The sequence below is a fragment of the Podarcis gaigeae genome, assembly GCF_964106915.1.
Source record: "Podarcis gaigeae genome assembly, chromosome: 9".
NCBI lineage: Eukaryota > Metazoa > Chordata > Lepidosauria > Squamata > Lacertidae > Podarcis > Podarcis gaigeae.
In genome coordinates this window covers 68,207,270-68,221,116 of record NC_139685.1, presented here as the reverse complement: position 1 = coordinate 68,221,116, position 13,847 = coordinate 68,207,270, and the positions used below count along the sequence as shown (strand labels likewise).

At 45.7% G+C, this 13,847-nt stretch overlaps 1 pseudogene across 1 annotated transcript; it reads left to right on the top strand.

The window, feature by feature from the left end:
* Positions 1–1,004: 1,004 nt before the first annotated feature.
* LOC310852017 (mitochondrial import inner membrane translocase subunit TIM16 pseudogene) lies at positions 1,005–1,510 on the top strand (annotated as a pseudogene). Its single transcript has one exon. The product of its transcript is annotated as a mitochondrial import inner membrane translocase subunit TIM16 pseudogene (transcript).
* The last annotated feature ends 12,337 nt before the right edge of the window (positions 1,511–13,847 follow it).

Sequence of the window (13,847 nt, the reverse complement as noted above, 5' to 3'; positions counted from 1 at the left end):
CGTGGGGCCCATTGTGTAAATAATGTATATAAAGCAGACATTCTGGGGGAACTTCCATTCCTCCTCACCACTATGAGCTGAATAAAGAGCATGAAATCCACTCTCGACTCCGGGTATATTTCAAAGTCCATAGTTTAAATATGTGCAATTGTGTACAGTGATGATACCTTGGGTTACAGACGCTTCAGGTTACAGACTCCACTATCCCAGAAATAGTACCTCGGGTTAAGAACTTTGCTTCAGAATGAGAACAGAAATCATGCAGCGGCGGTGTGGTGGCAGCAGGAGACCCCATCAGCTAAAGTGGTACCTCAGGTTAAGAACAGTTTCAGGTTAAGAACGGACCTCCAGAACGAATTAAGTTCTTAACCCGAGTAACCACTGCATTGCTTTATAGATTATGAATACCCCTGTTCTGTAGAACCTTCCTGCAGCATTACCTCTGCTGCCCCCCAAAACCCCCACTTTGCACTCCTGGCAACAGCCGTGCCTGGGATTTCTCCATCACCATATTCAGTGTCTGGGAGCTGTTAAATAAGTGCATGTTCCTCTCTTGGTGACCGCGACATGAATGGCCCATCCAAGGCATCATGCCACAGGGACAGAACGTGCATTGTTGCAGGCTTTTGAATGGAGTTAGCTGAGTTATTTAGCTGCCTGTTATCAAACATACAGTAACCAAGTGTTGAGAACAGGGGGGATAATGGTTGAGAACAGGCGTGTCAAATTGGTATGAATAGGAATACTAAAGTTGATTAGTACCCATGTATTACTGTTGGAATGGGGGAGAATTTTTGTTCCACTCACATTTATAGGCAAACTCTTTCCGAAACACAGCCATCCTTCAAAATTCACATTTCTCCAAATTTTGCAATGCAATTCTCCAGCCAACTAAAGTGCACAAGATTGTAAACTTTAGGCTGAAGTGTTCTTGAAAATCCATTACACACACACACACACACACACACACACATATATATATACATACATATATATGAGAGCCGCTGGATCATCTCGCCCTTGGGCCGCCCAAGGAGGAAGGAGGGAGGGACAGGCATGGCCAAGTATCTGATGCAGATCGTCCTCGTGGGGGTGCAGGTGGTGGGCAGAGCCTTTGCCCGGGCGCTACGGCAGGAGTTTGCAGCCAGCCAAGCAGCGGCAGACACGCAAGGCCTCTCAGGGCCTCAGTCGGAAGCAGCCTCCAACATCTCTGGCCTCAGCCTGCAGGAGGCCCAGCAGATCCTCAACGTCTGCAAGCTCAACCCAGAGGACATTCAGAAGAACTGCGAGCATTTATTCAAGGTGAACGACAAATCCGTGGGGGGTTCTTTCTACCTGCAGTCCAAGGTGGTGAGAGCCAAGGAGCGCCTGGACGAAGAGCTGCGGATCCAGTCGCAGCAACGGCGAGAACAAGATGCAGAGCGCAAGCCAGACACGTAGCAGAGCCCACTCCCACTAGCCTCCCCGTCTAAAGTATAGCTAGCCAATAAATTGCCCTTGTGTAGAAAAAGAGAGAGAGAGGGAGAGAGAGAACATGCAGAAGTGTGTTAAATTTTGGGAAATTGCTTTGCAAAAAATTAGACAAAAATTGCATACAAATATGTGCATATCTCAGCACAAAATGCTGCTGAGCAGGTGTGCCAACTTGGATAAAATATTGGATGGGCCAGGTAAGGCCTGCCCCACATTATCAATCACCAGATTTGAATGGCAATGTCCACCAAACTGTCCTTCGCAGGACCCATTTCTGCCCCCTGCCAGGACCTTAAAACAGGGAAAACACCCAGCATAGAATATGCTCAGCTAGTCCTGATGCGCCCTGAGCCAAGGTGTGGCAAGACGCCATCCCCAAATGGAATGGAAGCCTCTGGATTGGCAGAAAATGGGTGATTGGCATCGGGGACAATGGCTGTCAGGACTCTGGCTTCTTCGCGAGTCGAAAAACCCTGGCTAATGAACACTCTCTGCACCTCGCAGATGTGCCACCATCTGACATTCCAAATCTTTGACACACTAGAGCACAGCTGGACAACAGGCAGATCTAGGAAAGCATGGCAGTCTTCCACCCTGTTTTAATGGAGCTCAAAACTCACTGCAGGTGGGGTGGGGGGAAAGGGACGTACAGAGCAAAGGCACAGGGAGCAGGAATAAAAGCAACATCTCTCGCACCCTCCCACCCCTAACTTCATGCTCTGCATAAATCAGATTAGCATTGCCACCACACATACCAATAGACTCCCTCCAACCCCGCAAAGCAAGAAACGTAGAATAGCAACACGCTTGCAAAACTGGCCTAACACACCGCCTCTTCTGGAGCAACTCCTACCAGCAGCTTCCTTGCCAGTAGGAATATTGCCCCTTTTGATGTTTTGCATGGGTGTGTGCTCATGAATACTTCCTTCAGGCAAGTTGCTGAATCACAACTTATTACTAAACTGAAAACTATGGAGAGGCCTGGTCTGAATAGAGATGTTGAATTCTAGTCTCATTACATATGCTAAAGCTATTTTTGGTTATCTGCATACTATTCCATGCCTCTTCTTGTAGGACTAATTGCAGTCGTTAACAGTCGTCAACAGGTTTTAACAGGGAGAAATGTAAAGTATTGCACTTGGGCAAAAAAAAATGAGAGGCACAAATACAAGATGGGTGACACCTGGCTTGAGAGCAGTACATGTGAAAAGGATCTAGGAGTCTTGGTTGACCACAAACTTGACATGAGCCAACAGTGTGACGCGGCAGCTAAAAAAGCCAATGCAATTCTGGGCTGCATCAATAGGAGTATAGCATCTAGATCAAGGGAAGTAATAGTGCCACTGTATTCTGCTCTGGTCAGACCTCACCTGGAGTACTGTGTCCAGTTCTGGGCACCACAGTTCAAGGAGGACACTGACAAACTGGAACGTGTCCAGAGGAGGGCAACCAAAATGGTCAAAGGCCTAGAAACGATGCCTTATGAGGAACGGCTAAGGGAGCTGGGCATGTTTAGCCTGGAGAAGAGGAGGTTAAGGGGGGATATGATAGCCATGTTCAAATATATAAAAGGATCAGTTACAGATAGGTAGCCGTGTTGGTCTGCCATACTCAAAACAAAAAAAATTCCTTCCAGTAGCACCTTAAAGACCAACTAAGTCAGTTCTTAGTATGAGCTTTCGTGTGCATGCACACTTCTTCAGATACACTGAAACAGAAGTTTTCAGACCCTTCTATATAGTGAGAAGGTGGGGAGGGGTATTACTCAGAAGGCTGGTGGGAATGGGTGATTGGCAGATAGCTGTGATGAGTTGGTCTTTAAGGTGCTACTGGAAGGATTTATATATATATATATATAAAAGGATGTCACATAGAGGAGGGAGAAAGGTTGTTTTCTGCTGCTCCAGAGAAGCGGACACGGAGCAATGGTTCCAAACTACAAGAAAAAAGATTCCACTTAAACATTAGGAAGAACTTCCTGACAGTAAGAGCTGTTTGACAGTGGAATTTGCTGCCAAGGAGTGTGGTGGAGTCTCCTTCTTTGGAGGTCTTTAAGCAGAGGCTTGACAACCATATGTCAGGAGTGCTCTGATGGTGTTTCCTGCTTGGCGGGGGTTGGACTCGATGGCCCTTGTGGTCTCTTCCAACTCTATGATTCTATGATTCTACCATACCCATTGAGTCCATCACTCATCTCCTATTTCCCTTCTGAGAAAAACCCCAGCCGACCCTCCCACTATACATAAGGAGCTGGTGACTTCTCTTTCAGTGTATCTGAAGAAGTGTGCATGCACACAAAAGCTTATACAGTGCTACCTCGGGTTACAGATGCTTCAGGTTACAGATGCTTTAGGTTACAGACTCTTCTAACCCAGAAATAGTACCTCAGGTTAAGGCCTTTGCTTCAGGATGAGAACAGAAATTGTGCAGCGGCAGCACGGCAGCAGCGGGAGGCCCCATTAGCTAAAGCGGTGCTTCAGGTTAAGAACAGTTTCAGGTTAAGAATGGACCTCTGGAACGTTCTAAGTTCTTAACCCAAGGTACCACTGTAGCCAGATCAAACTTATTTGGTCTCTAAGGTGATACTGGACATTTAAAAAAAAATTACATTATTTTCCTCCAGGCAAGCAAGAGAAGTTGTCGCAGTTCAAGGACACATTCCATCCAGGCGAAAAGACTCATGGAGAGTGCAAAACATGGCCTTTGTTAGGTGTGGCCTGGAGAAGATGTTTACAAAGAATCCAGAGAGCCTTGAACTGATGCTCCAGAACAGTTTTACAGATCAGCGAAAAGCTTGTGGGTTTCCAGTTGACCACTGTGAGACCAGTTGGACCAGATGGGTCTTTGGCTCTACCCAACTGGGCTCTTCCTATCTGTGGTGGGCCCGGGGGTAACCCGAGTAACACAGTCCAGAAGGGCCTTAGCTCAGTTTTTGTTCATCCCAGGTTCAATTCTTAGCATCTGCAAGTACGGTTAGGAGAGAACCCTGTTGGAAAATCTTGACAGCTGCTGTCAGTCAGTGTGAACAATTCTGAGCTTCACAGATTGACCCAGTAGTCTTAAGGCTGTTGTTGTTGTTTTTTAGTCATTTAGTCGTGTCCAACTCTTCGTGACCCCATGGGCCAGAGCACGCCAGGCACTCCTGTCTTCCACTGCCTCCTGCAGTTTGGTCAGACTCATGTTTGTAGCTTCGAGAACACTGTCCAACCATCTCATCCTCTGTTGTCCCCTTCTCCTTGTGCCCTCCATCTTTCCCAACATCAGGGTCTTTTCCAGGGAGTCTTCTCTTCTCATGAGGTGGCCAAAGTATTGGAGCCTCAGCTTTCACGATCTGTCCTTCCAGTGAGCACTCAGGGCTGATTTCCTTCAGAATGGATAGGTTTGATCTACTTGCAGTCCATGGGACTCTCAAGAGTCTCCTCCAGCACCATGATTCAAAAGCATCCATTCTTCGGCGATCAGCCTTCTTTACTTCACTTCCATACATCACTACTGGGAAAACCATAGCTTTAACTAAGGTTACCAGACACTTTTCACCTTCAATAGATTTTGTATGAGGACTGATTTGTAAATCCGGGACTCTCCCTGGGAAACAGGGACGTTTGGTAATTTGGTAACCTTATCTTGCTCAGAATAAGTCTACTTCCTAAGGGCCAGCTGGGATGATTCAGTCAGTAGAGTACAACAAAACTCTCAATCTCATGGTCGTGGGTTCAAGTCCAACATTGGGCAAAAGATTCCTCATTGCAGGGGGTTGGACCAGATGATCTTTGTAGTCCCTTCCAACTCTACAATTTGATGACTCTGTGTTCCTATGAGTGTCTAGAACATAGGAAGCTGCCTTATACAGAGTCAGACCATTGGTCCATCTAGCTCAGTATTGTCTACACTGGCTGGCAGCAGTTCTCTGGGATTTCAGAAGAAGAAGAGTTTGGATTTGATATCCCGCCTTTCACTCCCTTTAAGGAGTCTCAAAGCGGCTAACATTCTCCTTTCCCTTCCTCTCCCACAACAAACACTCTGTGAGGTGAGTGGGGCTGAGAGACTTCAAGGAAGTGTGAGTAGCCCAAGGTCAGCCAGCAGCTGCATGTGGAGGAGTGGAGACGCGAACCCGGTTCACCAGATTACGAGACTACCGTTCTTAACCACTACACCACACTGGCTCTCAGGCAAGTGTCTCTCTGAACCCTAGCAGGAGATGTCAGGGATTGAACTTGGGACCTTCTGCATGCAAAGCAGATGCTCTCCCAGTGTGTGTGTGTGTGTGTGTGTGTGTGAGAGAGAGAGAGAGAGAGAGCACACCCATCTTCCCTAAATGGAGCTCCTGAAGCTAGTTCACTAGTTTTTCATCCCCCACCCCCCAAATCCTCCAGTAAACATTAATCAAAATGGATAGTGAATACAAAATATGTCCTTTGCTATATCTGCTTCTTAATCCCAAGAGTAATTCTGAAAAGCAGCATTATACAATGCCTCCATTAATCCCTTACACGAGCAAATGCCTTTTTCTGACCTACTACATTTATGTTAGCAGGTCTTTAAAGTCTGCCCAGTTGTTAGGGAAATGTCCATATGCAAAATAAGAAGGGGGAGGGGAAGCAAAGGAGGACCATTAACATAATCTGATGCTCTGTGTTTTCTACCAAAACCCCTTTCCCTCTTACGGAAATGGATAGCTCAACACTTAATCCTGTATAATTACACTAGAGCGAAATTGAGAGTATGGCTTGCATTGTCTTCGGGAGGGTGTCTTTGTGTGCCTTGGGTTGTTGGGTATGGTGGTCATGGAAAGTTTTTGTCAACCTGGTGCCCTCAAGAGGTGCCGGACAACACTTGTGCTGGCTCAAACTGATGGGAGTTGTAGTCCAACAGACTTTTGAAGGGACCCAGATTGGCAGAGGCTGCTTTGGAGTGAAAGTAGGGTGGCCTCTGGGTTTTTAATAGTGGTGGAGAGGAAGGAATATGAAATCATTGGGCTTCTTTGCAAGGGGATCTGGACATACAAACCGAGTGTGCACCCAAGAGATTTTCACCAAGTTGGCTTCATGCAAGCAAGCCAACTCACATGGCTAACTCAGGACAGACAAGAGAAAATAGAAATTCACACAACAAATAATTAGCTTATTGGTTAGTAATAATTTCCTTATTAATTAGTAATGATTAACACTAGAATTCATGGGCATCCAATGAACCAGAATGTCTCTTCCAACTCTTATTCTAATAAGCCCATCCACAAACTCTCCTAAAAATAAACCCGATTCCCCCAGTTTGCATATATTATCTTTATATATTGTTTTAGCCTGAGCATCTTGCACAACAGTACTTTCATCAGCTGCTCATCACTTTGTGGTTAGGAGCAAGCAAAATGGCATCCACAAGTGACTACAGAATATCCTCTGGATGGCATCTCACGTGGTTCAAGTTTTGGTCCTGGTGTGTAAGCACAGGAAAGCGCAGCTTGCTCATCATGCTGAAGTCTTCCAGGCTGAGAATCTGTTCCCACCCAGCAGCTCTCATTCCATTCCAAGATTGCTCCTTTCCCAGCAGGTACCCAGGGTCCCAGCTAGGATGGGGTGGGATCTGGGAGTACGTCTATCTTCAAATAGCCCTCTGGTAGCCCTCATTCAACCCTTGCCTCTTGTTAACTTCAACTGATGATTGATTCACGTAGAGCAGGCACATCCACCTCTATACAGAATGTGATCTTCTCCCAGTATAATAAAGCTGGCAGTGATTTACCCATTGTCATTGCCCATAGTTGTTGAGCTTTTTTTAGGGGAGGGAGACTTTTTGTAGGGTGAGAAAATTGCAAAACGCAGGAGCACCAGCAGAGGAAATGGAGCAGAGCGTTGGGGTTGGGGCATGTCAAGATCGCTCAGGAAATAGGGGGCAAACTCTTTCTTTACTCCCGCGATTGACCTGGAGAACCCTGGCGATCTACCTGGTGATCGCGATCAACCGATTGGACATTGCTGACGTAGACCATAGGTAGCAAACGTGATGAGCTCCAGATCTTGTTGACCTTTGACTCCTATTAGACACAGCATGACCAATGTCCAGGTATGGTGGGATGCCATGTTGGCTACCCTTGATGTAGAGCATCCCTTCCTTCAGGATGTGCTGCTCTTTCTTTTAACCTCACCTTTTAGAACAGACTTCCACCTCCCATGTGCTTTCTCTCTATCTTCCTATATACATAAAAATGTAAGGCTGTCACTGTGCAGCCCCCATTGGAGGATTTTAGTCTGCATCACAGTGCTGGATTTACATGGACTCAGGGTGGGATAGGGGAGCAAAAGAGGAGGGCGGCTGCACAACACCAGTGACCATGACCTGGGAGTGAGGATGGAGAAAGGTGGTGGTTTAAAATAATGGTAGAATCTGGGAGATAAAAGGAACTGAGATTTACCATTATTATAATTGTTATTAAATAAATAAACCACTTACATGCACAAAATTGGCTTCCAAGTGGTTTACAAGTATAAAACCAAGTTTAAAATATCCACATGTCATAAAGATGTACAATGAAACAACTCCATCACAACATTAGAAACATTTGCAATTGAAATGTGATGAAGCAAGCCTGTTAAAAAGCATAACAATTAAATCAGCTAAAAGGGGGGCCACCAGGGGTGCATTGGAAGATGGCCGACAATACCATCTCTCCGGCTCACACGAGGTAATTAAGAGGCTGATATGGGAGTATGCAGCCTCCCTTGTTGCCCCAAGGAAATGGGGAACATTGCCTTGCCTGCTGTGGCCATAAATCACCCCAGGGGGTGAGGGCACTAGGCACAAAACCCCTGTGTGGGTCCGGCTCTCCCGGACGCTGTCTCTGATCGCGCACTGGCTGCAGCAGCTCAAAATAAACAATTAGAAAGAAGCAAATGCACATATTTCAAGTGAAGAACGGGAGTGAAGACTGCTAATTGAAGTGACCTCTGTGAAAGTAGAGCGACGGGTTGGATTTAACGGAATATATCATGAAGAAGATACATCAAAGGTTCAGTATGTCGGAGCGGGACTGGATGGGGGGGCCTTTTTTTCTTTTCTTCTATGTGATTAACTAATAACCCCTCCCCAAGAAAGAACCGTTGCATAACTGACCTAAGCAGGATGATTAAAAACTGTGTGGAAATGAATTACTAACCAAAAGTTTGGTTTATGGAGATCGAGAAAAGAACAATGGCTTTTGATGACGCAGCAATAAAAAGGGAGTCGCCATGTTGGCAGGTTCTGTTGAAAGATTGATGATCGGGAGGAGGAAGCTTTGTTTTCATATTGGATTCCTGGCAGAACCTCCTCAGAGGACTGAGAAAGGGAGTGACAGACCTGTGAAAATTTAACGAGTATACGGTAAGAGTGTTTTTCTTTATGGAAGCGATGAAATACGGTAGCTGTCTGAATATGACTCTTGGACGAATGGAAAAACCCACACAGGATTACAAATTTGTTTCAACCCGCTTGTGGAGACTATCAGAGGTCACAAAGACAAAGAGAAAGGAAAAATATATGAAAATAACAAGAAGAGGTGTGGAAAACAACAAGAAAGGATTGGATAGAATTGTGAACATTATTTGGACAGATTTGTGGACATTAAAGCAGCAGCAACAAGAGGATTGGATCCCTTTCGGAACTTGAAATATGGGTACCCCCAACAAAAAAATTAAAATTCGGCTTTGTAATCTGGAATTTATGTGATTTGATTTGATTTGATTGGTCTGTTAATAAAAATTATTTTTTAAAAAAATTTGAATCAGCTAAAAGAACAACTAAAACAATTAGATCAGAAAGTTCAAGTTCAGGAGAATGCTTATCTGAAGAGGTATGAAAAAGCCCTTCAATTGCATTTGCTCATGCACTGCCTGCCTGTAGCTCTGCTTGTAAAACATGCTCTGTCAAGGTGGTAGCCAGCCCCTGTTCTTCAATACAAGGAAATTATATAATGCTTCCAGTCCATTCATGCTCCCACAAATATGCTTACCTGTGTGGAATGTGATTCACGGGTAGCAGTCAAGTACAACATTCCTTGTTTTGCTGGAGTGGACATGAAAGGGAATGTTTGGTCCAGTCAGTCAAAACTTCCTGCTCCTCCTGGACTGGAGCATCCTTCCTCTTACATGTGACCAGAGGTGGGCGTGACGTTACCTGCCCAGGTAACAAAAGGACGAGTCACGCAACACTCCTTCCCTTTTTTTCTCTTTCTCCTTTTGCCTGCTTCCATCTAGGACTGCTCTGTTGGCTTTTAGCCAATAGCAGCACTTGGGATTGTCCCCCATATTTGTAACTATAAGTCTTTAAGCGTGCCTTCAGGATTGATACTGTGTACTGCCTGAACGTGAGTAAACTTACTTTTTGTTGACTATGAATAGGATTGTGGTGTCTTTATTCTTTTAAGAGGGATTCAAGGGAACTTGCCAGGAATGTACAATTCAATCTGAGGCAGATTGAATTGCATAATAGTAATGGGACGCGGGTGGCACTGTGGTATAAACCACTGAGCCTTGGGCTTGCCGATCAAAAGGTCGGCGGTTCACACCCCCGCTATGGGGTGAGCTCCCATTGCTCGGTTCCAGCTCCTGCCAACCTAGCAGTTTGAAAGCATCCCAAAAAGTGCAAGTAGATTAATAGGTACTGCTCCAACGGGAAGGTAAATGGCATTTCTGTGCGCTGCTCTGGTGTTGGTGTTCCGTTGAGCCAGAAGTGGCTTAGTCATGCTGGCCACATGACCCGGAAAAACTGTCTGCAGAGTGGACAAATACCAGCTCCCTCAGCCTGTAAAGCAAGATGAGCATTGCAATCCTAGAGTCGTTCACAACGGAACTGTCAGGGTCCCCTTTACCCTTTACCTTTAAGAGGTTGTAACGAGCATGCAACCAGCTTTCTGCTGTGTTTAAGAAGGGGAATGCACTCTGCTATATAAAGAAACTTGCTAGCGCAAGTTAGGAAGGATATTAATAAACAATATATCCTCTCCTGCTACCCTCAACATTCCCACAGCCATATTTATATGGTCCATTTTTAATGGCAGTTTTAAACAATGGGAGAGGTTTGAGTACGGAAGCTCTAGGGCAGTGATTCTCAAAGGGGGTAGTGCCCCTCACTGGTGTGGCAGGAGAGCATGGCAACTATGGTTTCAAGAACAATCAAGGAAACATTTAAACATCCCAGTGTAGTACAACCAGAACCAGTATCCATGCCTCTCTTCAAGAGCATTGGCTGTTCTTCTACAGTTCTCCACGACATATTGTTGTGAAGAGGGATTTTCAACTCTGACAAACCTGAAAGATCAGAAAGGAGAAAGGCTAATATTTGTGTTGATGTGAAGATGAGAGGTTTTTTGTGTGCCAAATTAGACCTAATATAAATGAGATTACGCAGCAAAAACAATTTTGAGAATGATTCGTGTTCTTATGTAGCTGCATCGTTTTATACTTCCTGGATGTCTCATGATCATATTATAAAGTAGTTGTGTCGTGTGTTATAAATCAAGCACTGCTACGAATTGTCCCCCCTCCCAATGTATTTCTTATACAGTCATACCTCGGGTTACAGCCATACCTCGGGTTGCATTTTTTCAGGTTACTTCTGGGTTTCGGCGGTCACACATGTACAGAGGTGCTAAATTGTGCTTTGCGCATGCGCAGAAGTGCCAAATCACAACCCGCGCATGCGCAGAAGTGCCGCGGCAGGTTGTGAACATGCATCCCTCATGGATCACATTCGCAACCCAAGCGTCCACTGTTCATAAAAAAAATCTGGTGTGGCACATGTAAATTATTATTCTGAAAGTGTGGCCCAATGAAAAAAGTTTGAGAACTACTGGGAGGGTGTAATGTAAGGGGAATGGCAAGTGGAGCAAGCAGAGGTCCAGCCCTTAATGTATACATACATACATTCAAGATCTTTGCATTCCAGTTTGTGCATCTCACAAAGTAGGCTATTGCCTGATGAACTTCATTGCCACACAAGACATGCATTAGTCTCCCAGGTAGCATCAAGCTCTTGGTTTCTTTCTTCTTCTGTTTCATATCCTCTTGGAACTTGCGTAAATTTTGGATGAGAGAGATTGGGGTGGAGAGAATGGGAGCCCCACTCCAAACCAGACAAGGGGCACTTAGTCACAAAAAAAAGGAAGGAGGGAGAGAAATTACCGGCTGCCGCTTGAATGGAGCTCGCACTGGGCTGACGAATGTGAAACATTTTGCCACTCTCCTCTGTTTTGCTTCAACCTCTTTATCTTGCGATTGAAAACCAATTAAAGGTTTCTATAAATCTGTTAGCCCCCCCTTTCACGCGGGGACCTCTGATGCGCGCTCCCCTTGCCCTTTCGATGCCTTGTCCCTTTTTGTTTTTTTGTTTTACAATTGTTGTATCAATATAATGCTTCCTTTCTTCCTCTGTCTCTATAGATACAGATTTACAAGGAAATCTAAAGGGCTTCCACCGCTATTCAGAGCTTCCTCGTTTGTGTATGCGCCCCCCTCCCAGCCCCAAACACAGTAGTGTCCTTTCTCTCTGGGCTCATTTCCCCCTCCTGCTTTGGGAGCTGCTGTTACGGTAGAAGCAGATGGCTCCTGATTGGGTGAGCTTTGTGGCTTTAATACTGAATACTTTATGGAAAAGGACTTTATCATGCTTCGTTGGGCAGAGGAACAAAGAGACAAGATTTACGACTGGAGAAAATAAATCCTTCTCCTCTTTTTTTTAAGGAAAAGAAGTTTCAAGCAAGCGCCTTCCACTTTTCCCTAGCAAGGCCAGATCTCAAATCCTCTTCCTCTCCCTTCCTCCTTCCTTCACCACCTTCCCCTTCTCTTTCTAACACGGGGAGGGAAAGGTCTGGACATTTTTAGGGCTTGCTAACAAGCTTCCTCTACTTGCAGCTGTCTGGGCCCTCCAGGCTGCTGTGGGGAGGCCATGCCAGCAACATAAGCTGCTCTGTCGTGGTGAAAAGCAAGGAAAAACTACAGAATTTGGGGGGTTGAGTTTAGAGGAGTGGACGGGGGGAGAAGACCAAATGGAGGCAGGAAAGTGGTTTATAAAATCATGCGTAGTATATACCCTCCAACATTTCTCCCATAAAAATAGGGATGTTCCTATTCCATAATAACAGTACAGTGGTACCTCGGGTTACATACACTTCAGGTTACATACGCTTCAGGTTACAGACTCTGCTAACCCAGAAATAGTTGTTGTTGTTGTTTAGTCGTTTAGTCATGTCCGACTCTTCGTGACCCCATGGACCAGACAACGCCAGGCACTCCTGTCTTCCACTGCCTCCCGCAGTTTGGTCAAACTCATGCTGGTAGCTTCAAGAACACTGTCCAACCATCTCGTCCTCTTTCGTCCCCTTCTCCCTGTGCCCTCCATCTTTCCCAACATCAGGGTCTTTTCCAGGGAGTCTTCTCTTCTCATGAGGTGGCCAAAGTATTGGAGCCTCAGCTTCAGGATCTGTCCTTCCAGTGAGCACTCAGGGCTGATTTCCTTCAAAATGGAGAGGTTTGATCTTCTTGCAGTCCATGGGACTCTCAAGAGTCTCCTCCAGCACCATAAATAGTACATCGGGTTAAGAACTTTGCTTCAGGATAAGAACAGAAATTGTGCTCTGGCAGCACAGTGGCAGCAGGAGCCCCCATTAGCTAAAGTGGTACCTCAGGTTAAGAACAGTTTCAGGTTAAGAACGGACCTCCGGAATGAATTAAGTACTTAACCCGAGGTACCACTGTAATTTTATTATTTATACTCTACCCATCTGAATGGGTTGAGCCAGCCACTCAGAGAAGCTTCCAAGATATATAAAAACATACCCCCCTGCCCGTACAGGCCAGTCTTGACAGACTCTGGGGTTGTGCGCCCATCTCACTCAAGAGGCCAGGGGCCAGCGCTGTCCGGAGACACTTCCGGGTCACGTGGCCAGCGTGACAAAGCTGCATCTGGCGAGCCAGAGCCGCACACGGAAACGCCGTTTACCTTCCCGCTGGTAAGCGGTCCCTATTTATCTACTTGCACCCGGAGGTGCTTTCGAACTGCTAGGTTGGCAGGCGCTGGGACCGAGCAGCGGGAGCGCACCCCGCCGCAGGGATTCGAACCGCCGACCTTTCGATCGGCAAGTCCTAGGCGCTGAGGCTTTAACCCACAGCGCCACCTGCGTCTTATAAAAACATAATAAAACATTAAACTTTTTTTAGAAAATAAAAAACCCTTCCCTATACAGGGTTGCCTTCAGATGTCTTCTAAAAGTTATATAGTTACTTATCTCCTTGGCTGAGAAGTTGCATAATTCCAAACCCTCCAACATTTCTCTGATGAAATTAGGATGTCCTAAGGAAAAGTGGGGCATTGCAGGATCAAATCAGAAACTGGGACAGCTTCTA